The sequence below is a fragment of the Euprymna scolopes genome, chromosome 42 (genome assembly GCF_053919585.1).
Source record: "Euprymna scolopes isolate OS-2025 chromosome 42, ASM5391958v1, whole genome shotgun sequence".
In the NCBI taxonomy this organism is placed as follows: Eukaryota; Metazoa; Mollusca; class Cephalopoda; order Sepiida; family Sepiolidae; genus Euprymna; species Euprymna scolopes.
Genome location: NC_136523.1, coordinates 28,470,248 through 28,495,867, shown reverse-complemented (window position 1 = coordinate 28,495,867; position 25,620 = coordinate 28,470,248). Strand labels below are relative to the sequence as shown.

At 35.2% G+C, this 25,620-nt stretch overlaps 1 protein-coding gene across 2 annotated transcripts in view; it reads right to left on the bottom strand.

The window, feature by feature from the left end:
* LOC145266975 (alpha-1,3-mannosyl-glycoprotein 4-beta-N-acetylglucosaminyltransferase A-like) overlaps positions 1–25,620 on the bottom strand; it is a 265,602-nt gene that overhangs the window by 66,231 nt on the left and 173,751 nt on the right. The window lies entirely within an intron of this gene.

The following is a 25,620-nucleotide window of genomic DNA, read 5'->3' as shown; positions in this document are numbered from 1 at the left end:
CAACAGACCTGTGATAGAAGAAATGTTGAACTAAGAGAAAAGAGACAATACAAGAATATATCTGAGTTTGACAATTTAAAATTTTATTGTTTCACTTGAGAAAGTTATTGCCTCTTTAAAAGGGGTTCATACTGAAAGATGAAACCACTTACAGCACTTAAAAAATTAATGTCTGTCCAAAAATGGGACCCTGTCGGCAGTATTTTTTTTCATGTCCATAAATTGTTTTCCTTTATTATCATGTTCACTCCAAACAAGGCAAACAAGCCTTGTCACTTGAACACTACTTGGGCTATTGTATGGGACTTCTAACTTTTTGAGATGATGATTGTTTATTTGAATTCTTTGGACTACTGTTCTCATCTCGAGTGTTATCTATAAAATAACTAGCCTGGGTGCTCGGCGTCACCCGGGTGTTTGTAGGCAGGCTGGCTCAAACCTGTGACGCGAAGGTGGAAAAGAAAGCAAAAGAAACCCTGACGTCTTACCGCTACTCCATGACGCGAGCGGAAGTCTAAAGCGTTCAAATTTAACATAGTCAATCAGACAATAAACAATAGACTTGCAGAAATAGCGTTAGTTTTAAAACTCCCATGAAAGCAAATTAGACACAAGGTCGTTTTTAATGTGGAGGAAAACCAGCTCCCCAAAAAGTGGGCACTCTGGCAGTATCCAAATAAATAGTAATTGTCTCAGTATAAAAGGTTTCCCCTACACTGACCAAGGACCAACACAGAACAGATACTACCTGGCTTGAATAGTTTCGCTTTATTTATGATACAAACAAACAGCCGAGACGACGGCACAGTGGGAATTTTGTTTAACTCGATCAAAAAAAAGATAGCGACGATGTCCGTTTGCGAATCTAAGATATTATGATCTGGGAAGTACGCGAAAATTTCTTGCAAAATCTAACCGACGCAAGACGCCTCACCCAAAAAGCCTTTCGTTAACATACACAAACACTCACGCCCATTTTGCCCTTTATATAATAGACTAGCGGGGGGTACCTGGCGTTGCCCGGGTGTTTGGAGGTGTGTGTGTTGGGGGGAAGGTAGATCAAAACAACCCTGTTTAAAAAAAAAAAAAAAAATGTTTAACCTAGTTTTGCGCTGGAAGCCAGTTTCTGTTTTCCCCGCTATGAGGCAATCAAAAAATATCTTGAAAATAGCTTGTAAAAGTCGGGTAAATTAAAGATAGCTGCGACCAGAGTTCCTTAGTCATAGATATTATTATTTAGCAGCATATAAAATGTTTTAAGAAGGAGCAAGCCAACCGAGAATCACAGCCAAAAAAGCTTTTTGTAGACATACACAAAATGCAAACATACATACATACACACATTTTCGCTTTTATATATATAGACTAGCGTAGGTGCCCGGCATTGGCCATGTGTTTGGACGTGTAAAAAAAAAAAAAAAAAAAAAAAAAAAAAAAAAAAAACCCGAAGCCGTGACGCGAAAATGGAAAATAAGTGTGAAAAAAAACTGTCATCTAACTGCTCGGCCACAACGGGGCAGAAGTGAAAAGCGTTGTAATTTAACGATTAAAAAGTTAAGTGACATGTGCGTAAATTTAATAAGGTCAACATCATGCAATAGGAGAAACTTAACTTTGGCTGCAAGCCAGTTTTCCCAAGATGTTGGGGAAAACCAGCTCCCCTAAAAAGGGGAATGTCCAAATGAATAGCAATTGTCTGATATAAGGGGGTTTCCTCCACATTGATCAAAGCTGATTGCTTTTCTGAACCTCCTCCCACAAGTGCCAAGGAGGCTTCTTTGTAAACAGAGTCAGTTTCCCTTATGTACGGAAAAACTAAAACACACGGAGAATGAGAAATATGTGTGCCTTTGGCTTTTCGGTATAAAAAAGCGAAACTGTAAAACAAAAAAAAAACCTTGGCGACACCTGTGCGGCAGCGAGGTCGGTGAAAACCGTCATATCAGACAATTGCTATTTTGGACTCCCCTCAACAAGTTGGGGAGAAAAAATAAAACCAAGAAAAACTGTCTTGCAGAAATAGTTAACTGCGAAATAGAGTGATGTTTTACCTCAATTTGAACTCATTCACTTTTTAATCACTAAATTTAACATCTTACATTGCTTTTGTCACCGTAGCGCAGTTGTATGTTGTCCTATTGGCCTCAAGGCTCCAGCTTCGAGCCTACCTGCCACCTCCCCTTTTTTCTTTTACACCTACAAAACATTTTTTTTCCATTTTTAAAATCGCTGTTTTTTGTTTTATTTTTTAAGTTTAACATCGTTGTTTTTAATATTTAAACAGGATTAAGTTTCTATTTTGTTCTGCTTTACTCTGCCCCCAAACACACACACCTTCAAACACCCTGGCAACGCCGGGCACTTCCGCTAGTCTATATATATAAAAGGCAAAATGGGCGCGCAAGTTTTTGTATGTCCGACAAAGGCTTTTTTCGTGGGGATTCTCTGGGGGAGAGGAGTGTTACTATGTCTTAGAACTGTTTATACACCCCCTAGATAATAATATCTAGGAATTGCGAACGCGCATCGTGTCTAGATTTATTTACGTTGACTTCTTTCTATTTCGACCCCTCTTGTGTTGATTTGGCTTTTTTATATAAAAGCGAAACTGATGCGCAACTAAGGTGCTGTTCTCGGCCTATGGGGCCGGAATCGTCCAGAAAGCAATGGACGTTTGGTCAATGTCAGTGAAAACCGTCATATCGGACAATTGCTTTCGTTGGGACACTCCCCTAATACAGAGGGAGCTGGTTTTCCCCAACACGTTAGAGAAACAAAACCAGACAAAGTTGGGTAAAAAACAAACCCAAAAGAACTATCCCGCAGTTAAAATTAAGTGCAGAATTTAATTTCCTTTGACCTAATTAAATTTGACGCGCACCTGCCATTTGTGCGTTTAAAACGTTAAATTGAAATTCATTTCAGTTACTTTCCTTTCGTGGGCGAGCAGTAACCTATCAAGTTTTTCACCTCAACGTTCCGAGTTTGATTCTACCTACCTACCAAAGCTTCTTTTTTATTATTTTACTTTTTCTTCTTTTTACATCATGTTCGCTGTTTTTTATTTTTATTTTTTTTATTTTTTCCGATTTTTTAAAAGAAGTTTAACAGAGTTTGGATCTACCCCCCCCCCCCCAACACACACCTACAAAAAACTTTTTTTGCTGTTTTTTTGTTTTTGCTTTTGTCCGTTTTTTTAATATTTGTTTTTGAGTCTACCTTCTTACCAAAACCTTTTTTTCTTTTTTGATCTAACCTCCCCAACACACACCTACAAATACCCGGGCAACGCTGGGTACCCCCAGTAGTCTATATATATATATATATATATATATATAAAAGGCAAAATGTGTGTGTGTTTGTGTGTGTGTGTATGTCTCGCAAAAATTTTTGACAGATTTCCCGAGATCGGTATCATTTTCAAGCTCCACCCTTCGGATGACAAACATCGAAAAATTGGCTAAAAACATTAATTCCTTTACCCTTACAGGACACTTTTCTACAGAGAGGGGTAGCAAAAAATCGTTCCTTCATGAAAAGATAGCCAAATATGCATGTGGAAAAAGGTTTCTTGAATTAGTTTAAAGTTTAAAAAAAAAAAAAAAAGACCCAATTTCTGAGGCGTGCTCTAAACTCAGTGAGTAAAGGACCGTGGATAACTGAAGATTGCACGTTCAAAGAGAGATGTAATATTTTTTCTTTTCATCAAATTCGCTGTCTTTTTTTGTTTTTGTTTTTCCGATTTTTTAAGACGTTTTAACATCGTTTGTTTCGCATCACGTTCATTTTTTTTCATCACGCTCAATGTTTTATTTTTTCGATTTTTTTTAGCTTTAACATTGTTTTTTTTAATATTTAAACAGGGTTATTACTTCGCTTATTCTTTATTTTCCATTTTGCTTTGATTTACCCCCCCACACACACCTCTAAACACCTGGACAACACCAGGAACCCCGCTAGTCTATAATATAAATCTCATCTGTCTATTTAAAATGTATGTAGTGTGCGTTTGTATGTCTCGCAAAAACTTCGGCAGAGGCGACAGATCCTAAAAAGATCGGCATCATTTGGAGCTTGACGTCTTGGACGACAAATATCGAAGAATTGGCCAAAAACATTAATTCCTTCACTCTAAACTCGGCCATTTTGTACAAGGAGGGTTCGATTTTTGTCACCGACATTTTAGCAAGTCATCGTCACCGTTGGATTGACTTTGGTTGATTTCAATGCTTTTGACTTCCGATCGCATCATGGAGACATCGGCTAACACGTCAGATTTGTTCGACTTTCTTTTCCGCCTTTGCGTCACAGAGTTGAGCCAGCCTACCTACTAATCACATATTTTTTTAACACCTCTCTTCACCCTGGCTGCCTACTGTTGTTTTGATCCCCTCTAACTGCTACTACCATTTTTTTTAATGCCTCTCTCCATATTCACGGGTTCGAGCCTGCCTGCCTACTACCACTTTTTTTTTTTTTTTTTTTTTTTTTTTTTTGCTCGACGCACACCTCCAAACACCTGGGCAACGCTGGGCATGCAGGCTAGTAAAATACTGAATATTACCCTTTTTATGATCAACATACGCGATCAGTTATGGTAGTACCACGGGGAAAATGTTTCAGAACTATGGGTATATAGTTCACCTTCCAAATTACTATGGTTGACAATAAAAACGCTGAAAAAACTGAATAGCACTATGACCGAGCGGACACTACGACGTGACATGGGGATTTGTTTTTTTTTAATAATTAAAATTAAATTAAAAAAAAAAAAAAATGGAGTCTTTCTAAAAGACATAATATAAAATAAATATTTTGAAATTTTTCCGTAGAAGACATTTTTGATTATGTTTTTGTTCATTAAGTAAGAAACTAATAATTTTGACATTTAAAAATGAAGAAATTTGTTCAGACATCAGATATCGAAATAACACAAACGATTCATAGTCATCAAGAAAATAATATAAACAACATTGATACAGCAGTGGAGATTATATAACAAACATTTTTAGCGAAATATTGGAATTACAACACCAACAAAAGTAAATAAAATGATTTTATTATTTTCCTGACATTTAAAGTTTTCTAATTTATCTTTAAATTCTTTTTCAAAAAAAAAAAAAAAAAAATCTTCTAAAAGTGTGTAATTACTTTTCTTTTACTTCATATTTCTGCTCGAAACTGGAGCGACGCACACGTTAAATAATTGCACAGCACATACATTTAAATTTTCTTTCTCCAAGGAAGTACCTCCTTCATTACAACAAAATGAAAAAAAAAAAAAAAAAAAACTATTGGACTTATAACACCAACAAAAGTAAATAAAATGATTTTATTATTTTCCGGACATGTGAAGTTTTTTAATTTATCTTTAAATTCTAAGCGAAACGTTAATAAAACAGTTGGATAAAAAAAAAAGTGGAGACAATATAAGGCATATTTGTTGACACATCATTGTTGGGTAGATATATCAGATTAAATAAGCTGTACATATTGATAAATCAGTTTGAACTATACATACTGATAAAAAACAATGTGGACAATAGAAGAAACATTCATTGATGAATCGTTATATTAAAGCAATATATATTGAAAAATAAGCGGGTACTACATAACAGATATGTTAAAAAATAACACCGTGTGGGCTATATAACTGACATGTATTGAAAAATAAGTGGGGACTATGAAAGCAATATATATTGAAAAATCAGTGGGGACTATATAAGCAATATATATTGAAAAATCAGTGGGGACTATATAAGCAATATATATTGAAAAATCAGTGGGAACTATATAAGCAATATATATTGAAAAATCAGTGGGGACTATATAAGCAATATATATTGAAAAATCAGTGGGGACTATATAAGCAATATATATTGAAAAATCAGTGGGGACTATATAAGCAATATATATTGAAAAATCAGTGGGGACTATATAAGCAATATGTATTGAAAAATCAGTGGGGACTATATAAGCAATATATATTGAAAAATCAGTGGGGACTATATAAGCAATATGTATTGAAAAATCAGTGGGGACTATATAAGCAATATATATTGAAAAATCAGTGGGGACTATATAAGCAATATGTATTGAAAAATCAGTGGGGACTATATAAGCAATATGTATTGAAAAATCAGTGGGGACTATATAAGCAATATATATTGAAAAATCAGTGGGGACTATATAAGCAATATATATTGAAAAATCAGTGGGGACTATATAAGTAATATATATTGAAAAATCAGTGGGGACTATATAAGCAATATATATTGAAAAATCAGTGGGGACTATATAAGCAATATATATTAAAAAATCAGTGGGGACCATATAAGCAATATATATTGAAAAATCAGTGGGGACTATATAAGTAATATATATTGAAAAATCAGTGGGGACTATATAAGCAATATGTATTGAAAAATCAGTGGGAACTATATAAGCAATATGTATTGAAAAATCAGTGGGGACTATATAAGCAATATGTATTGAAAAATCAGTGGGGACTATATAAGCAATATGTATTGAAAAATCAGTGGGGACTATATAAGCAATATATATTGAAAAATCAGTGGGGACTATATAAGCAATATGTATTGAAAAATCAGTGGGGACTATATAAGCAATATATATTAAAAAATCAGTGGGGACTATATAAGCAATATATATTAAAAAATCAGTGGGGACTATATAAGCAATATGTATTGAAAAATCAGTGGGGACTATATAAGCAATATATATTGAAAAATCAGTGGGGACTATATAAGCAATATATATTAAAAAATCAGTGGGGACTATATAAGCAATATGTATTGAAAAATCAGTGGGGACTATATAAGCAATATGTATTGAAAAATCAGTGGGAACTATATAAGCAATATATATTGAAAAATCAGTGGGGACTATATAAGCAATATGTATTGAAAAATCAGTGGGGACTATATAAGTAATATATATTGAAAAATCAGTGGGGACTATATAAGCAATATGTATTGAAAAATCAGTGGGGACTATATAAGCAATATATATTGAAAAATCAGTGGGGACTATATAAGCAATATATATTGAAAAATCAGTGGGGACTATATAAGCAATATATATTGAAAAATCAGTGAGGACTATATAAGCAATATATATTGAAAAATAAGTGGGGACTATATAAGTAATATATATTGAAACATCAGTGAGGACTATATAAGCAATATATATTGAAAAATCAGTGGGGACTATATAAGTAATATATATTGAAAAATCAGTGGGGACTATATAAGCAATATATATTGAAAAATCAGTGGGGACTATATAAGCAATATGTATTGAAAAATCAGTGGGGACTATATAAGCAATATATATTGAAAAATCAGTGGGGACTATATAAGCAATATGTATTGAAAAATCAGTGGGGACTATATAAGCAATATATATTAAAAAATCAGTGGGGACTATATAAGCAATATGTATTGAAAAATCAGTGGGGACTATATAAGCAATATGTATTGAAAAATCAGTGGGGACTATATAAGCAATATGTATTGAAAAATCAGTGGGGACTATATAAGCAATATATATTAAAAAATCAGTGGGGACTATATAAGCAATATGTATTGAAAAATCAGTGGGGACTATATAAGCAATATATATTGAAAAATCAGTGGGGACTATATAAGCAATATGTATTGAAAAATAAGCGGAGAATATGTAAGCAATATATATTGAAAAATCAATGGGGACTAAAATGATATGTATTGAAAAATCAGTGGGAATTATATCAGCAATATATATTGAAAAATCAGTGGGAACTATATCAGCAATATGTATTGAAAAATCAGTAGGAACTATATAAGCAATATGTATTGAAAAATCAGTAGGAACTATATAAGCAATATATATTGAAAAATCAGTAGGAACTATATAAGCAATATATATTGAAAAATCAGTGGGAACTATATAAGCAATATGTATTTAAAAATCAGTGTGTGTCCTACACGCTGTTGTCAATTTTACAAATGCAGAGATCCCATAGAACGTAAGTGTGATAGCATACAACATACACGCCCAACTCTCTTTAAAACACATTGCACGTCTATTGCAATGTAAAATCAAACCAAACCGATTACATTAGAGGATTTACTTAAGAGCACGCCATTTCTATCGTAGAGGTTATGTTTAAGACATATTGTTTACACCAGCATGCCCATATGGAACGTTGATCCTGTTGGATAAAGCACTGCAGAAGCATAGATACCTCAAGTTGCAGAAAGGTTGGCCGATCAAGGAAAATATGGAGGAAAGTAATTAGATAAAACTGTACACAATGAAATTTGGAGAGATTTGGCTCACTAGCAGGGCTAGGGAGTCAGTCGGAGTCAAGGCCAATTTATTGACCAGAGGAGTCAGAAAAATTCACCTGACTCAGACTCCTCAAAAATAGCATTTTTTGCGATGGAGAAAATTAGGGAAATATTCTCCTATTGTAGCTTAATATATTTTCGTTTACTAGCCAAATAAGAAAGTTACTAGCCAAACCCACATGATTTTTGGAATATGATATCTTCGTACTGTGACGATTATGTACATAAAGTTTTTTTTCCATATTTTTTTTTAATGAGTGTGATTTTTAATATACAACAAATTTTATGTGGATACTTGAAGGTAGTCTAATTCTAATTTCTCCAGATATTTTTTTTAAACAGCCTTCGTTAATAAAAAAAAAAGAGTATATTGTTCTATTAAACTTTTATTGTTTAAATAATTTAATTTTGTTCGTTTTTTTTGTTTTTTTTTAAGTTGAAAAGATATTTTTCACTCAGTAGTGTGCTTTGAAAGATTGTCAGTGAAAGAAATACAATCGCCAACAGATAAGCGTTTCATTATTTCTAGTTGCCACTTTGAAAAATCACTCGCAAATGCGACTGTTTCACTCGCAATGTAGAGCCCTGCTAAGTCACCTTCTTTCAAGGTAGGTCACTCAAAAAGCGTTTAATATTATTTAAAAATCGAAGTTGGAGTCGGCTCTAAAAAATTATAGGAGTCTGAGATTCAGAGTCCCGAATCCCCAGCCCTGCTAACGAGTCCATGATAACTGAAAAGTGAGCTTGTAAAATAAAAAAATAAAAAAACCCTCTGACTTTTGGACAAGGGAAAAATTATGTAAAATATAGAGACAGAGAGGGAAAGTATGGTGATAGATTCCCCTCTCATTAACTGAAAATAAATAGAATTGCCTAATCTATTTATGCTACCTTTAAGATCAGCTTGGTAGATATAATAAAAACATTTATGGACCAGAAAATCTATTATTAAATAAAACAATCAAAAGAACATAAATTAAATACTGAAATAAAATGTAGTTATTAACATTTGAATCTAATAAAAAGACAAAAATTAAATTAATATCGCAACAACTTATCTCAAAAACATTCCCATCTTCAAATGCAAACTGTTAAAAGGGCTTTCAGCTTTAAGAACTTCAGCATTCAAAAGACTTTTTTAAATTAACCGTTGAAAACGTGATCTTCTGAACTTTGGCTAGAGACGTTTTAAGGAATTGCTAGAAAAAGGAAAGCCGGAACATATAAGCAATACATAAATACTTCAATGTTTTTTTTTTCTTTTTTTCCTTACTATTAGGTTGGTGCAAAAATTATGTCGTTTTTGTTTATGTCAAAAAAACATTATTTTTGCACCAACCTAATATTTGGTCACTGCTTATCAAAGCTAAGAACCACTCGAGGATCAGGGTTAATAAGCTGGAATAATTGTCAGCCGAAAGATGAGGAACACTATAAGAATGTTAGCATTTATCAAAAAGTATGAATTGCGTTTAATTATAATGGGTCAGTTTATGACAAGAATTTGTTGACATTAGATTTGAAGGTGATCAAGTTGTAATCAACAGGGAGGCAGTCCTTCGTTACAGTATTCCACAGGTGGGAAAGCCTTACAAAGAAACAATCTACAGAAACGTTGTCGGATGCAAGGCATCTGGAGAGAGAAAGCAAAGTTATTTTCCGTTGTTGCAACAAGGAGAGTTCTTGCTCTGAATTTCTTCACAATATCTGAATAGCTAAGAAAATATGAACTGCACAGCTCTTTAAAAGTGTATTGCAGAGGGATATGCAAGTGCGACCATCTGGTTGCAACATACCCAAAGACATTTGACTCACAAAGGTGTGAGGACTGGAGAGTGAGCTTGCGAAATATTTTTTTAAAAAGTCTGACCCGTGAATAATGGAAAAGTAACATTAAATAAAGAGAAACACAGACGAACGATATAAGCAATATATAAATACTTTGTATTATTTGGATTCTTCGGACTACTGATCTCATCTTGAGTGTCATTTTCACAACATTTTGGTCAATGTAACTTTCGATATTCTTCAGGTAATTTATTTATTTATTGCGGACTATTATCCTCATCTTTTAGTTGTTTCACAACGTTTTGGTCAACTATTCCTCTGGCCTTTGTCAGGTGGTAACCGTGATGAGACACTCTGAATCTCCTAACTGCATCCTCAGCAATTACTTCAGGGCACATGGTGCAGTGGATAGGGATGTTGAATTTCTATGGTTCCAGGTGAGCATTGTCTGAAGATAGTGGTTTTAATCCTACCCAAAGCTGGCCAGAGGTTTAGTTTGCCAAATCGTGGTGAAACGACAACTATGGAAGGCAGTAATTGCTGAGGATGCAGTTAGGAGATTCAGAGTATTTCATCGCGGTTACCACCTGACGAAGGCCCGAGAAATAGTTGGCCAAAACGTTGTGAAACAAGAACTAAAAGATGAGGATAATAGTCTGCAATGGATAAATAATACAACTTATTCATCTCAATAAAGAATTCCAATTAAATAATATTCTTCAGGTATGTCTTGTCGAACTCTGAAACCTTTCTATCGAATTCAAGAATCTGCATGAAAGTTTGAACAGAAACGTTTCTGAGTTCGATCAGGTCGGAGATTACAGTAGCCCGAAAAATACAAATAATCGATCCTCATCTAAAAAAAAAATTTTTTTTAAAACCTAATATAAATACTTCTACAGTTTTTTTCTTTTTTTTTTTCTTTTTTTTACTGATCATTCATCATTTATCAAGGCCAAAATCTAATTGAGGATATGAATTAATGAGATGGCATGACTGGATGTTCAATTCTAGGAGATTCACTTTCTCAGGCTCTCCGAAAAGGAGTAAGTTTATTACTAATCACCTGACACTCCACTTGTGGGGAAAGCCGACAGGGCTGCTCAAGTTTTTGTAGGTCAGAGAACACTTATCTTAGTGAGCAGTTTTCTCAAAATCACATCTGATTCTGCATCTAACCTCCTGACGTGGAGGTAAATACCATACCGAAACAGCACTCACTCAAGACGAGTTTAAAGGAGGAATTTTCATGGGAATATGAAATTCACAAGCAGTCTCCAGTCGCATATATGTATCAGCGTTGGGGGAGACGATGACATTAGGTTTACTGACCAGGCTCAATGTTGCTTAACTTCAGTGATCAAAAAAGAACCGGTGTGTTAACGAGATTATTCCACATGTAAGAGGTAAATAATATGATTGTAAGCTGAGAGATGGGAGTATACTATGGGAGTACACTGACCCCTCTGGACAAGAGAAGAAGGAAAAAATTAATACAGAGCAACAGCAAGAGACCATACTATATAAGTGAAATATAGATACTTCAGTATTCTCAACAACATCTGAAAAACTATGAAAAATCAGAAAGGATTAGCTTTTTAAAATGTGTATCACAAGAGGGGGGGTATGCAAGTGTAGAGGTTAAGTTACAACAAATATTTTTTTTTTTTTTTTGCAGATGAGAGGGGAAGGGTGGCTGGCAGTGCGGAATTCTGTGCTTCTGTTCAATTCCACTCACAGTCAAGAGTTGTCGTGATCCTCGTTTCTAAATTACGTTTCGTTTCCTCCTTCTGGAATTGGCAAGCTATAAATAAAACAAAACAAACGAAAGCAAAACGAAATGGAAACTCAATAATATGGCATTGCATATTCCAGAGATCTGGCATTTTTCATTGGTGGAATCAGACGTCTGTCATATCAGCCGATTCAACAGATGCGGTTCTTAAGAAGATGTCAATCAACTTAAGCCAAAGATTTTAACGCCAGGAAAATGGAAGGCTTTGATGGATGGCAACAGAAAATGAATCAACATCAATATTGTTTGTTAGGTCTTTTTGAGAATTCATAAATATTTTCAGTACTTGTGCAGAATTTGAACCAGACCTAACTAACTGGTCGCTTGGCTTTTCTTGGAATATGACGTCAACTGCCAGCTTTTGACGACCATCGCCGATTATCAAAGCATAACAACGCTACTCAAGGAAAAAACATTTGAATATAATAAAATCACCAGAAAAAATAAACTAAAAAAAAAGAAACAACGACCTACTGTAACAATTTCTGTTTTAAAAGGTATTTTTGAAGGCTAACAATGCAAGAATGTGCAGTCGTTATGAGCAGATAAATAAATAAATAAATAAATAAATAATGTAATTATCTTTTTTTTATTTATATTTATTTATTTATCTACCTGAATTTTTTTTTTTTTTTCAACTGTGGATGGTACTTATTCCAAAGGTCCTCTCGGGTAATAACCCATCATCAGTGGAGAAACAAATCCTCTCTCTAGGTTGTAAATTGTAATTACAAATAACAGCCTAGAGAGAGGATTTGTTTCTCCACTGATGATGGGTCATTACCTTTGGAATAAGTACCATCTACAGTATACATTTGCGAATTACTTAGGACCTCTATCCAGTCATGGCTGACAGAACAAGAGCACGCTACCCCCGTGAAGTAAACAAAGGGTTCTGCTTGAAATTCCGTCCAAATTCCCGAGTTCCACAGGATACACCTGAAGATGGTCAGAGATTATATCGACTGAAACGTTGTGAAAATCACACTCAAGATGAGGACAGTAGTCCGATGAATAATAATACATATAATAATTCCTCACCTCAAAAATTCAGAAACGGAAAAAAAAAAAATCATTGAATTATTTATCATTTATTTATTTATTTATTAGGTGCTAGTGCAGAGAGTGATCCGCGCTATTTTTTAAATCGTATTTCCAAGTTTAATTGAAGTTTTATGATATATTTTTTTATTCAATTGTAAGATTGACGTATACAATAGGCACAAAACACCCTCCCCTCGCCATGTTAAGAATGGCTTTTTAAATAATAACGTTATTATTTACGTCCGGATCATTCTCTGCACTAATACCATTTATTCATTTATTTATTTATCTATCTATCTGCTCACAACGACTGTACATTCCTGCACTGTAAACTTTAAAAAATACTTTTATTATTTAACAATGCTTCAAACCACGCCATACATCTTAATCTGATTTATTCTTGTAACAATTTTTTAAAATGAAAAAAAATAAACAAGTTGTATTTTTTTTTTGTCAACCAATTTTTTTTTTTTTTTTTTGGCAAACAAAATTGAACAAAACTAATAGGAAAACTAATTTTTTTGTGCTTTTTTATATTTTTTAACAAAGGTTTTTAAAAAAGCACTTTTTTTTATGTGTTTTTTTTTACGTAATATTTTTTTGTGCATTTTTTTTCCTTTATTTTTGTAATTAATATAAAATAAACTTTTTTTTTTTTTTTTGTTTAATTTCATGAACATTTTTTTTCCCTGTATGGTGGTGTTAGCAACCGATTTTTTAAAATTCAATTAAATTAAGACAGCCCTTAGGATCAGGTGGACTTTACTACGGTTGCTTAAGATGATGTTAAAGTGGGATGAGAATAGACAGTGGATGTGGAAGAAACTTTGCAAACCCAACCAGATAGCTTTCCAAGACATGGTTTAAGATGGAAACAAAAGGATCATTACCAAGTTTCTGTCTCCGCATAAACTCAAAAAGATAACTGTTAAGACGATCCTGGTTGGTCTTGTTTTTTTTTTCCAGTATTTTTCCCAAAGATTGTCTGCTCCTTTTGTCAGGAGAGAACTTGAATGCCTAGGAAAGAACTTGAACAAAAGTTGCCGATCTATGCACGGCAAAGGAGCAGACATTTAAAAACCTACAATGTGGCTTTACATGACATCTCCTTCACAAAGACACTCTCTTTCTTTTACTGGTTAGGTCAGTCACCTTTGCACCACGGCGATGTTACAACTCGCCTTGGTTAAACGTCACAAACAAACTCTTTCTTTCACTGGTTAGGTCAGTCACCTTTGCATCAGGGCGATGTTACAACTCGTCTTGGTTGAATGTCACAAATAAACTCTTTCTTTCACTGGTTAGGTCAGTAGCCTTTGCATTTCCACGACTTTACAATTTAGATTGGTTGGACACTTCTCCTTCACAAGAAATATTCTCCCTCCATGCCATGCCGCCACGGCACGCCGATTAAGACTCCTTCTCGACAGCACACCAATCAAGATTCACACCACTTGGCAGCACGCCAATTAAGACTCTTTTCTCTCATGTGACCAAAGACCAAGGCATGCCAGGTTAGATTGTCATCCGCAGCAAGCTGATGAAGATTCCTTCCCGACAGCACGCTGATCAAGAATCTTTTTGGCAGAAACCGCCTTGTTTATATACAATTTAATCAGCATGTTGCAATATAGCTTTTGATCTCTAGGTGGCTGCTACATGTTGGCTAGATTGTTGAATACCCAATTCACACATATCAAATGTCGACCTGGTCAACTACCTTCATTGTTTCCTCCATCCTATTTTTAGCGATGAGTTTCTGTTTACAAAACTTCCTCAACCCTAACCGATTTGCTAACTTAATGAAAACAAAAAAACAAAAAAAATAATAATTCAGCAAATTTCTTCATTAATATTTTGGGTCTATAACAGAAAGGAGTTTAGTCCTGATCCCAGAAGAGTTCATCCACGAAGCCATGTATCCAGAACCACTCCAATATTGGCAAAGATGCTCAAGAGGCCAGCAGAAGACATGGTTACACACCATGAAAGCTGACAATGAACCTAGCTCCAGTCCACAGGTCTACGATGTTTGCTGTTGGTCCCAAGACTGGCTGCCCATAATTATCTTGGTCACTATAGATTGTCATTTATACTCTACCAAACTGTACCGAAGCAGTAGTAACACTATGCAGGTTGAACCAGCTTTCTCTGAAGGACGAAGTTTCATGGAAGTATGAAATTTTTTTCCTGCGTTTCTTGGGGAGGGGGATGCATCAAACACTGTCTGTCACAGTTAGCTGAAACATGGGGAAACAACAATTATGAAGATGAGGATAAAAGTCTGCAAAAAAACAATTCTTTTGTACATTTTTTGTTTAATTCATGGTAAATGATAAATATTGATTTTAGACTAGCAATTAAATCAAAATTTATATAGTTCATCACGGATAAGTTTATTTTTACATTTGCTAAAATATATGCACATATTTCACAAGTTTTTATGGTAATCGGAAAAATTAATAAGCTGCGCATGGCAAGGTCCCCCTCCACGAGTGAAAAATTTATTTTCACCATGACTAATATTTGTGCAAAATTTTTTTTTTTGTTACATTCAAGACGTGGTTATTGAAAAAAGTGCAAACAAACGATTTTGGGGGAAATTTTACACCTATAATGCTCACTAGGGGAGGCAACTAGAGTTATCCCAGCGAAATCCGTTCAGGCAAAAGTTTACTTTAACCATGACTAATGTTTGTGCCAAATTTTTTTTTAAATTCAAGGCGTGGTTATTGAGAAAAGTGTAAACAGATGAATGGGAGTGAATTACTAGGCCTCATCCCTCCTTTGTCGGGGGACCAATAACTCGATAGCAAAATATTTAAAGATTTTAAAAGAATCAGAATCAGTAATTGTACTGAAATCGAAAATTTGGAACAAAATTGGTAATCGTATCGGAATTAAAAAAAAATTTTGCAATCATCCCATCTATATATATTATCTGTATTCGCTTCGGCCAGTATCATGCTGTGCACCCCTAAAAAAAGAAAGTGGAATATTCCAAATAAATATTCTCTAATAAAACAACAAAAAAATTGGTGTCGCTTGTAAGGCAAAGCTAATAAAAATGATTTGTTCTCCTTTGCCTCCGGGATAAGATCAAAGTGTAGTATCTGTTCTTCAGATGCTACATTTCAATTTCTTATTATTATTAATTCATTGGATCCCACTGCCCATAAATAAAACACAAAATAATTTCTTTCAAAAGTCCATAATATAGAATAGTACTGCTTACTGCATAATTACTCTAAAGAAACGATAAAATTCACCTATATTCTTTAACTTCTCTCCAAGAGTTATTGGAATCCTCTTAAAAACTTTGTGAACCTTGCTAAAAAATTTTATTTGTTTGATGATGTATGGAATTTCGCAATACTAACTCATTGTCAAAAGTATAATGTAACTTCTTGTGTGAACTGCTTTGCTCTTTTTTATGTGTCGATTTTATTTTGAATGAATAGCGTCTTGATTTCTAAAATATATAACATGTACACAATGCCCTATTCATGGGAGAATCAATATTTTGCTTTCAAAATAAAATAACCTTTTTTCTTTTCAATTTGTATATTTTGTATATTGTATTTTTTTAGTCTTTACACAAAGTTTCAATACTAAAAGTACTGAGATTTAATGGATTAATAGAATAAAGAGAACTGTTTCTCAATAATGTTATCTTCTATAATAGAAACGCGAAAATGTGTGTTAGTGTGTGCACATTTTTTGTATGCCCGACAAAATCCTTTTGTGTGTGTGTGGGGGAGTTGCGCTTGGAGCGGTTACTGTTTCTTAAAACGTTTTATATACTCTCTAGATTATAATGTCTACAATTTACAAAACAGGGTCATGTCTATCTTTTATTTGAGCGACTTTTACACGCTATTTTTGTGCTATTTTTTACTCTCCGTGTGTTTGTTTGGCTTTTCCGTATATAAACGAAACTGAATCCGTAGCAAAAGTAAGCTCCTTGGCACTCGTGCCCGGGACGTCCAGAAAAGCAATGAGCTTTGATCAATGCAGGAAAAACCCGTCATATCAGACAATTGCTATTCATTTGGACACTCCTTTTTATGGGGAGCTGGTTTCCCCCAACATCAAGGAGAAACTGGCTTGCAGCCAAAGTTCAGTGCAGGATTTCATTCTCCTATGGCAAGATGTTTGACCTCATTAAATCTACGCACATGTGTGAACTCATTCACTTAATTTTTTAATCATTTAATTTCAAACATTCTCACTTCCGCTGCCCTTGTAGCATTGCGGTAAGTTATCAGGCTATTCACCTCTAGGCTTCGGGTTCGAGCCTACCTTCCTATGAAAACTCCCCCCCCCCTACACCCACAAACACCCAGGCAACGCCGGGCACCCACACTAGTCTATAATATAAATGTCATCTCTTTGTTTAAATGTATGTTTGTCTAAAACTTTAAACAGAGGCGACAGATTTTAACGAGATCGTTATCATTTTGAAGCTCAATACTTCAGATAACAAATATCGAAAAATTGGTTAAAAACATTAATTCTGTCAAATAAATGTATAATGACCCCTGGACAACATTGCGTAAGAACTAATGTTTAATCAAAATTTATAAAAAACAAAGAGAGAGATAACTGTTGTCACGGCCCTCAAAACTTTTCAATCACTGATTTCCAATGATTTCCAGTGATTGCTACTGATTGCCAATGATACACGACCTGAAAGTACAGAGTAGAAATGATAAATTTGTCGCCCTAAAGAAAACAATACTACAGTTTTATTTTAAAACTTTTACTGAAAAAAATCAATTCAGGTAGTAGAGCTAACATCTTTTCAATGTAGCCGTCTTCAGCCTCTATCACTGCCTTGATATGGGTCTGGAACTGAGTGCATGCCTTTTCCACAAGCGCCGGCAAGAGCTCAACAAATATTCCATGGATGGTGATGATCAGGCTGGCTTTGGTGTTGTGGGAGGTCATGTTGGTGATGTTCTTGACATATGACCAAACCAAGTACTCCAGCAGGTTCAGGTCGAGGCAGGAGAGGAAGCCAGTGAGAGAAGGGTACAAAGTTGTAGGTCTCCTTCTGAAGCCAAGCCTGGGTCTCTTTGGACATGGGCCAGCGCCAAGTCCTGCTGCCACATCCAGGGTCTGCCAGCAACTACCCACCTGATTGCACTAGAGGATCACCACACTCTTCAGCACATCCAGATACACTTTGGTGTTGACTTTCAAACCGACTTCGAAGATGTGAGGAGGCATGATGTGGCTCTCACTTGAAACCACACTAAAGACCTATTACCGTGGCTGGAAGCTTTGTTTTCATCACCCTGGGCATATCCCAGTTATTCATGGTAATCCAGTGATGCATTTTGAGCGTGCTGGCAATGGGCCTGTTGTCATAACTTGGATCAGTAGAGAGCATGAGTTGTACAGTGGCGTATCACCAATGTCGCTCGTTGAACATCATATCACTTTCAGACATGATAGAAGGCTCCTATCGCTCTAGGGATTTGTACACAACTGGCCAACTAGTAGATGGTCTGCAAAAAAAAAAAAAACAGTTTCCATCAACGGAAATGGAATCATGTTGTCTTTTCTAGGTAACAATTTTATCATTCCACCCCGTACTTCCTTCAAGCACCTACGCTTAGCCTTCATAAACAACATAAATTGAAACAAATACATTGAGGTAATCACCAAGACTGCTACAAGGAAAGTGGGCTCTCTCTCTACCATGCTAGAAGGCTACTCACACCTGAGAGTATTTTGTATCTCTACGAAGCCACTATTGGGCCATGCATAGAATATTGTTATCACATCTGGGCTGGTGCATCTGCCACTAGCTTCTCGCTGTTAGATGGGATTAAAAAAAGGGTCGTCAACCTAATAGGTCCCACACTATCAGCAAAACTAGCCCCTGTCTCATTACAGAAATTTGTTATCCCTGTGTCTATCTTACAACTACTTTAATAGTAAGTGCTCAGACGAACTCAAAGCATTAGTACCCCTTCGACGTAAATACCACCGATAAACTAGACAAGCAGCAAAATCCCACCCCTGCACTGTAGAGATCTCCAGAAGCCGTAATGCCATTTACTCAAATAGTTTCTTCCTTCTAACTGCTAGACTTTGGAATTCCCTCCCAGGCCCCTGCTGCCCTGACTGTTCTGACATGCAAAAGTGCAAGTGTAATGTGAACAAACATCTCGCTGCCCAACTCCCTACACAGTATCCTGGCAAATCTGGTCCCAAATAGTAGTCCCTTACAACTTACTAGTACTGTTCCGTGTTTGGGGTGAATAAACAAATAAAAAAAGTGAGTGCATAGTGAACAAGACATAAAAAAATGACTAAGTTCAGCATTTGCCCCCCCTCCCTCTATTTAGCCCCAAAAGTCCCTATGGGATGTCAAATCCTGGTGAAAATGAAAAACGGTGCAGTTATAGACCTTAACATGTGTAAATTTGAGTTCTGCACCAAAAAAAAAAAAAAAATGACCAAGTCCATAATTTGCCCCACCCCCACCAAGTCCCCTTAAAATGTTTAAATTTGAGTTCAGCACCATGCAAAATTGCTAAATAGACATACACAGAAAATTTTGGACAAATATGGTAAAATAGTCCCAAAAATGGAGTGTTTTTATTAGCCATAAAACAGCCCCTGGGGCACAGCCAAGTTATCATGAAGTATAGACAAACAAAATTATATAGAAATCAGTTAATTACAACTTTTCAGAAAGTTTTATAAAAATCCAAGGCATCAATATTTTTTAATAAGCACAAAAGTGTCAAGTTTAACCATTTTAACTCGAAAGGCCCCCCCCCTGGGGGGGGGTAACCGGAGCTTCTTCGGAAAATCCGTTCTGTTACATTTTTACTCCTATCATGTTTAATGTTTGTGCAAACTTTAAAAAAATTCCAAGGCGTAGTTATTGAGAAAAGTACGCATGGACGAACGGACAAGGGTGAATTTACAGGTCCACCCTCCTTTTGTCAAAAGACAAAAAAAAACAAAAACAAAATCGATACTTGATTCAAACTGACCATATTTTGTGTTTGTTTCTGCCTTCGCCTGCATTATTGATATAAATATATAATAACAGTCGAACACACCTGAAATGAATACAAATATTATGGACAGAATCAATATAAGTATTATATATCTGAATGGTTTTCATAGAGTTGTATATGTGGTTATAAAGATAGTAAATATGATTGAACGAGTTTCTTTTGTGTAGACATTTTTTATGAACAAGCCGAGCATGCGAGGTCCCCCTCCATGAGTGAACGATATTGGGACAATTTTACCCCTAAAGTACTCTCTAGGGGAAGGGGGGGGGAGCAACCAGAGTTATCCAAGAAAATCCATTCTGGTAAAAATTTATTTTCACCACGACTAATGTTTGCGCAAAATTTCAAAAATATCCCAGGCATGGTTATTGAAAAAAGTGCGAACAAATGAACAGACGAATAGAAATGAATTTGTCCTTTGTCAGAAGACCAATGAATGTACATTCTGATTATCTTTGAAAACGACTAAGATGTTATCTGCAGGGAATCAGTCCTGCAGCAATATGTTTTACCGACCGACAACTCTTTGTGAAAAAGTTCTGTTTTTGGAATTTTGCTTGATGCTGGGTACACTAAGGTAGAAAGAAAAGTTTTTCTTCATTATGGTAGCCAGATACATGTTGTTCTTTCTTCAAACCCACAAAGCAATTGCATGAAGTTCAAGTGTAATGTGAACAGAGATCTTGCTGCCCAACTCCCTACATAGTATCCCGGCAAATCTGGTCCCTATTAGTAGTCCCTTACAACTTAGTGGTACTGTGCCTTGCTTGGGGTAAATAAGCAGTAAAAAGAAAAAATTTAAAAAAAAAATCAATTACTTGATTCAAACTTCCATGGGGTCCTTCCAAAAGTTGTTGGAATGGTACAAGTTCATTGCAGCCGGAGGAGATTACTTTGAAGGGGACTAGAGTTTCATGTGTGTACTATCAATAAAAGTGCCCATATAAAAAATGTCTGGAAATTTATTGAAGACACCTCATAACTTCTATCTTTTTTCCATTGCATTTTGATATTTTTTGCCAATAAATTTCATTTGATTGAATGGAAACGTCTTATGGGTTTTTCTTCATCGATTATTAATGCAAGCTTTCAAAATGAAGAAAATTTTTTTTCATCTTAAACAAGGCATGTATATTAGTGGCATGGCAAGACCACAGGAGAGACAACCGAAGCAGCAAAACTTCAGCTGGCCTGCAAGACGCTATATATATATATATACACACACACCAAATGTAGGCAAATTTGGGCATATTTTATTGGTTTGAAAATATAGGTTCTTTTTAACCAATTGTCATAAAATTTTAACCATAGAATAGTATTATAATCTTCAAAAAGTCTGCAAATTTTAATGTAGTTTCGTCCCATGCCAAAGGTGTGCTAGTTGACAATTATGATTATTTAAGCCAAAAAGTTTTGTCAGCTGAAATATGTTTTAGAATAAGCAAAATATTTAGAATATTTACATTAATTTAGGAATGCAACTTAAAAATGTTATCACCACAATTTAGCTGACAACTTAGAAATAATGGCATGTAAAAAGATCAGGTTATTATCTTAATAATGTATACTAAAAATGCCATATAAAAATAAAGATGTTTTTTTTTTTTTTTTAGATATGCGGAAATTAATTGAGGCAGTTGCTGTCAAGAAAGGGACAGAGACGGTTTTGAGATCATGATGGCTCCAAGTAGAGGGGGGGGGGATCAGGAATGGCAATAGTTAGAATCAGCGTTGCAGCTTTCCAATAAAGGGGAAAACACACGGGAATAAAAAAGGCGCTGTCATTTGCTGGGAATGATTTGTAAAGGTATTTTATATATATAATATATACCCCTCGCTCAACGATGCAACAGCCATTTTCAAACTCAATGTCAATAAATATCTCTACTACTATATAACGGTCTGTGAGTTCCTCGTAGGTTCCAAAACGGCTGAGCCTATCTTTTGCAAATTTCACACAAAGCTAATTTATATATCTGGCAGTATTTATGCATATTCTTGTCCAATCTAATGAACCGCCCCCTTAAGTAAGACACTTTATCAAAACTCCAATACTAATGATTACTATGATACTATCCCCGAGTGGCTTCCGGGCCTTGATAAGTGGTGACCTCCATGTAAAAAAAAAAAAAAAAAAAATCATGAACTGTATTTAAATGTACACACAACAAACTCTAGATTAGATGATCACAATGTTAGACGGTTATAGACAAACACACGTTATATAGATGACCGCGACACATATATATATAAATGTATATACACTCTCAGACAATCCAACCACTGGAAGACACACATATACATCATGCAAACCTCTCCCCCAACGATACAACACAGTCATCTTCAAATCCAATATCAACAAATATCTATATGATATAAAAGTCTGTGTGTGTATGAGTGCAGGTGTATGTGTGAGTGAGAGTGCATGTGTGTGTGTTAGTTTCATTCCTCAAAGGTTCTAAAACGGCTGAGCCTACCCTTTTCAAATTTCACAAAAAGCTAATTCATATGTCTGGTAGTGTCCTTAGGTATGTTTTGTACAGAAATTCATCCGATATGTATCGAAAATCGAAAAATTCCAATCTTAAAAATAGTCTTTCTTCTCTTATCGATAAAAAGAATTTTTACAGGGGAATATTTTACATTACACTGGCAAGGGAGATAATAAAATTTCAGCAAATCATTTCTACTTAAACAAATGCAGCATGCATGGTCCCCATGAGTGCACAGTGAACGAGGCATAAAAAAAAAAAAGATTAAGTTCAACATTGACCCCTCCCTCCCCAATTAAGTTCCAAATGTCCCCAGGTGCTGTCAAATCCTGATGAAAATGAACAAATGGTGCAGTTTTAGGCCTTAACATATGTAAATTTGAGTTCTGCACCATGCAAACAAAAAAAAAATGACTAAGTCCATCATTTACCCCACCCCCACCCCACCCGATTAAGCCCCCAAAAGTCCCCTTAAAAAGTTTAAATTTGATTTCAGCACCACGCAAAACTGCTAAATAGTCATACACAAAAATTTTGGACAAATATGGTAAAATAGTCCCAAAATTGGAGTGTTTTAATAGCCCTAAAAGAGCCCCTGGGGCACACCCAAGAGTTACCATGAAGTATAGACAAGCAAAACTATATAGAAATCAGTTAGTTACAACTTTTCAGAAAGTTTTATAAAAATCCAAGGCATCAATTTTTTTTTTAAATAAGTACAAAAGTGTCAATTTTAGCTATTTTAACCCAAAAGGCACCCCTAGGGGGGCAATTGGAATTTTCCCAGAAAATCCGTTCTGTTACTTTTTAACTCATATCATGTTTAATGTGTGTGCAAAATTTAAAAAAATTCCAAGGCATAGTTATTGAGTAAAAGTATGAACAGACGAACGGACAAGGGTGACTTTACAGGCCCACCCTCTTTTTGTCGGGGGATGGGGGGGGGACGATTTATTATAATCTAGAGATATAGCTTAGTGATAGAGCGTTCAACTACAGATCAAATGATACCCTGTTCAAACCCGGAGGTACTTTATCATCTAATTTTAATTTTTTTCTTATTAATGAGTTTAAAACCGCCGCAAATCATTTTTGTTTGCATATTTTAAAACTAAACTTTAATCAGAAGTGACATTTCCACGGCATTCATTGTCAAGCTCAAATATCAGCTGTTGCGATATTGTAAACAAACACAGACTGAATTTGATGAATAACATTATCATTATTTATCTTTTTTGTTTTGTGCAAATTAGTCCCTTGGGCAAATTATTCCTCATAATATATAATAATTAATAGAGGATTGATCCTATAATAATACATACACAAACTGCATAAATTTAAATATGTTTAAGCATATTGCACGACTGGGCAATGCCAGGCTGCCACCTAGTTTGTCATAAGCCACTGATGTAATAGCTACGAGTACATCCTAGTTCTTCTCCCTTAAAATATATGATTGGCTGGTTAAGACATACTGACTGGTAGAGCCACCTGGCAGTATACAACAAACCTCACGTTAAGGAATACCAGCATCAATCGCAAACACTCGTTCAATCACCAGATTATTCATATTCTTTGGATTCATCGGACTACTGTTTTCATCTTGAGTGTAATTTTCACAACATTTCAGTTGATGTAACCTCCGACCTTCTTCACGTGTATCTTATCGAACTCTGGAATTTGGACAGAATTTCAAGAGGAACCCTTGATTTACTTCACAGGGGTAGCGTGCTCTTGTTCCGCCAGCCATGACTGGATAGAAGTCCTGAGTAATTTACAATTGTCTAAATTCTCAAGTTCGACAGAAACATTCCCAAGTTCGACAAGATACACCTGAAGAAGGTTGGAGGTTACATCAACCAAAACATGAAAATCACACTCCAGATGAAAACAGTAGTCCGATGAATCCTATTAATACGAATAACCAATCCTCATCTCAAAAATTCAGAAACACCAGATTATTACTCAAAAGTAGCAAGGCCCAATCAGCTATTTCAAAAAGTTCCTTTTTCAAATCAGTTCAATCCTTAGTGTGGGTGACTGAAAAATATAGTTGCAGATTACTTCGGACCTCTATCCAGAGCATGCTACTCTTGTGAAATAAATAAAGGGTTTCGTTGGAAATTCCAGCCAGATTCTCCAAGTTTGACAGAAACATTCCCGAGTTTGACAAGATAGACCTGGAGAAGGTTGGAGGTTACATCAACCAAAATAGGAAAATGACACTCAACATGAGAACAGTAGTCCAAATAATCTAAATACCCATTTATTTATTTATTTGCGGACTGCTATCTTCATCTTCATAGTTGTTGTTTTACGACGTTTCGGCTAACTATTCCTCTGGCCTTCATCAGGTGGTTAATCACAATGGGATAGGAATGCTGGGTCTCTTAACTGTAATTACTGTCTTTCATAGTTGTTGTCGTCTCACCAGGTTTTGGTCGATTAATCCTCTGGCCTGCTTTGGGTAGGATTGAAACCGCTATCTTCAGACAATGCTCATTTGGAACCGTAGAGATTCTATGCCTGTATCCACTGCGCCACAGGCCCCAAAAGATTCCAATAAAAGAAATATATATGCCAAAAATATAATATGATACAAATATTTCCCTATTCATTCAAAATAAATGCATTTCTCGGTTAAAGACCGAAATATGTTCAGTGGTTGATCCAGAAAACAAAGCAATCAAGCTTTCTTGCTTTGGTTCTTCTTTCTTACTGTAACACCTTCTGCTTATTTAAGACTTTATTTACTTTACGGAGTAGCAAGTGCTCGTCGAATCAGCTATGACTGGATAGAGGTCTTAAGTAATTCACAATTGTATTTTTTGGTCACCCACACGGAATTAAACTGACCAAATTACTTAGAACCTCTATCTAGTCTGTGATAACTTAGGGGTCATGTTGGAAATTAAGTTCAGATTCCAAGAATTCAACAGAAACATTCCTGAATTTGATAAGACACATCTGAAGAAGGTCGGAGGTTACATAGACCGAAACGTTGTGAAAAATGACACTCAAGATGAGAACAGTAGTCCAAATATGGTAAAATATTATACAAATATTTCCCTTATTTTTGTGAAGGAATCCTGTGAAATGAGTAA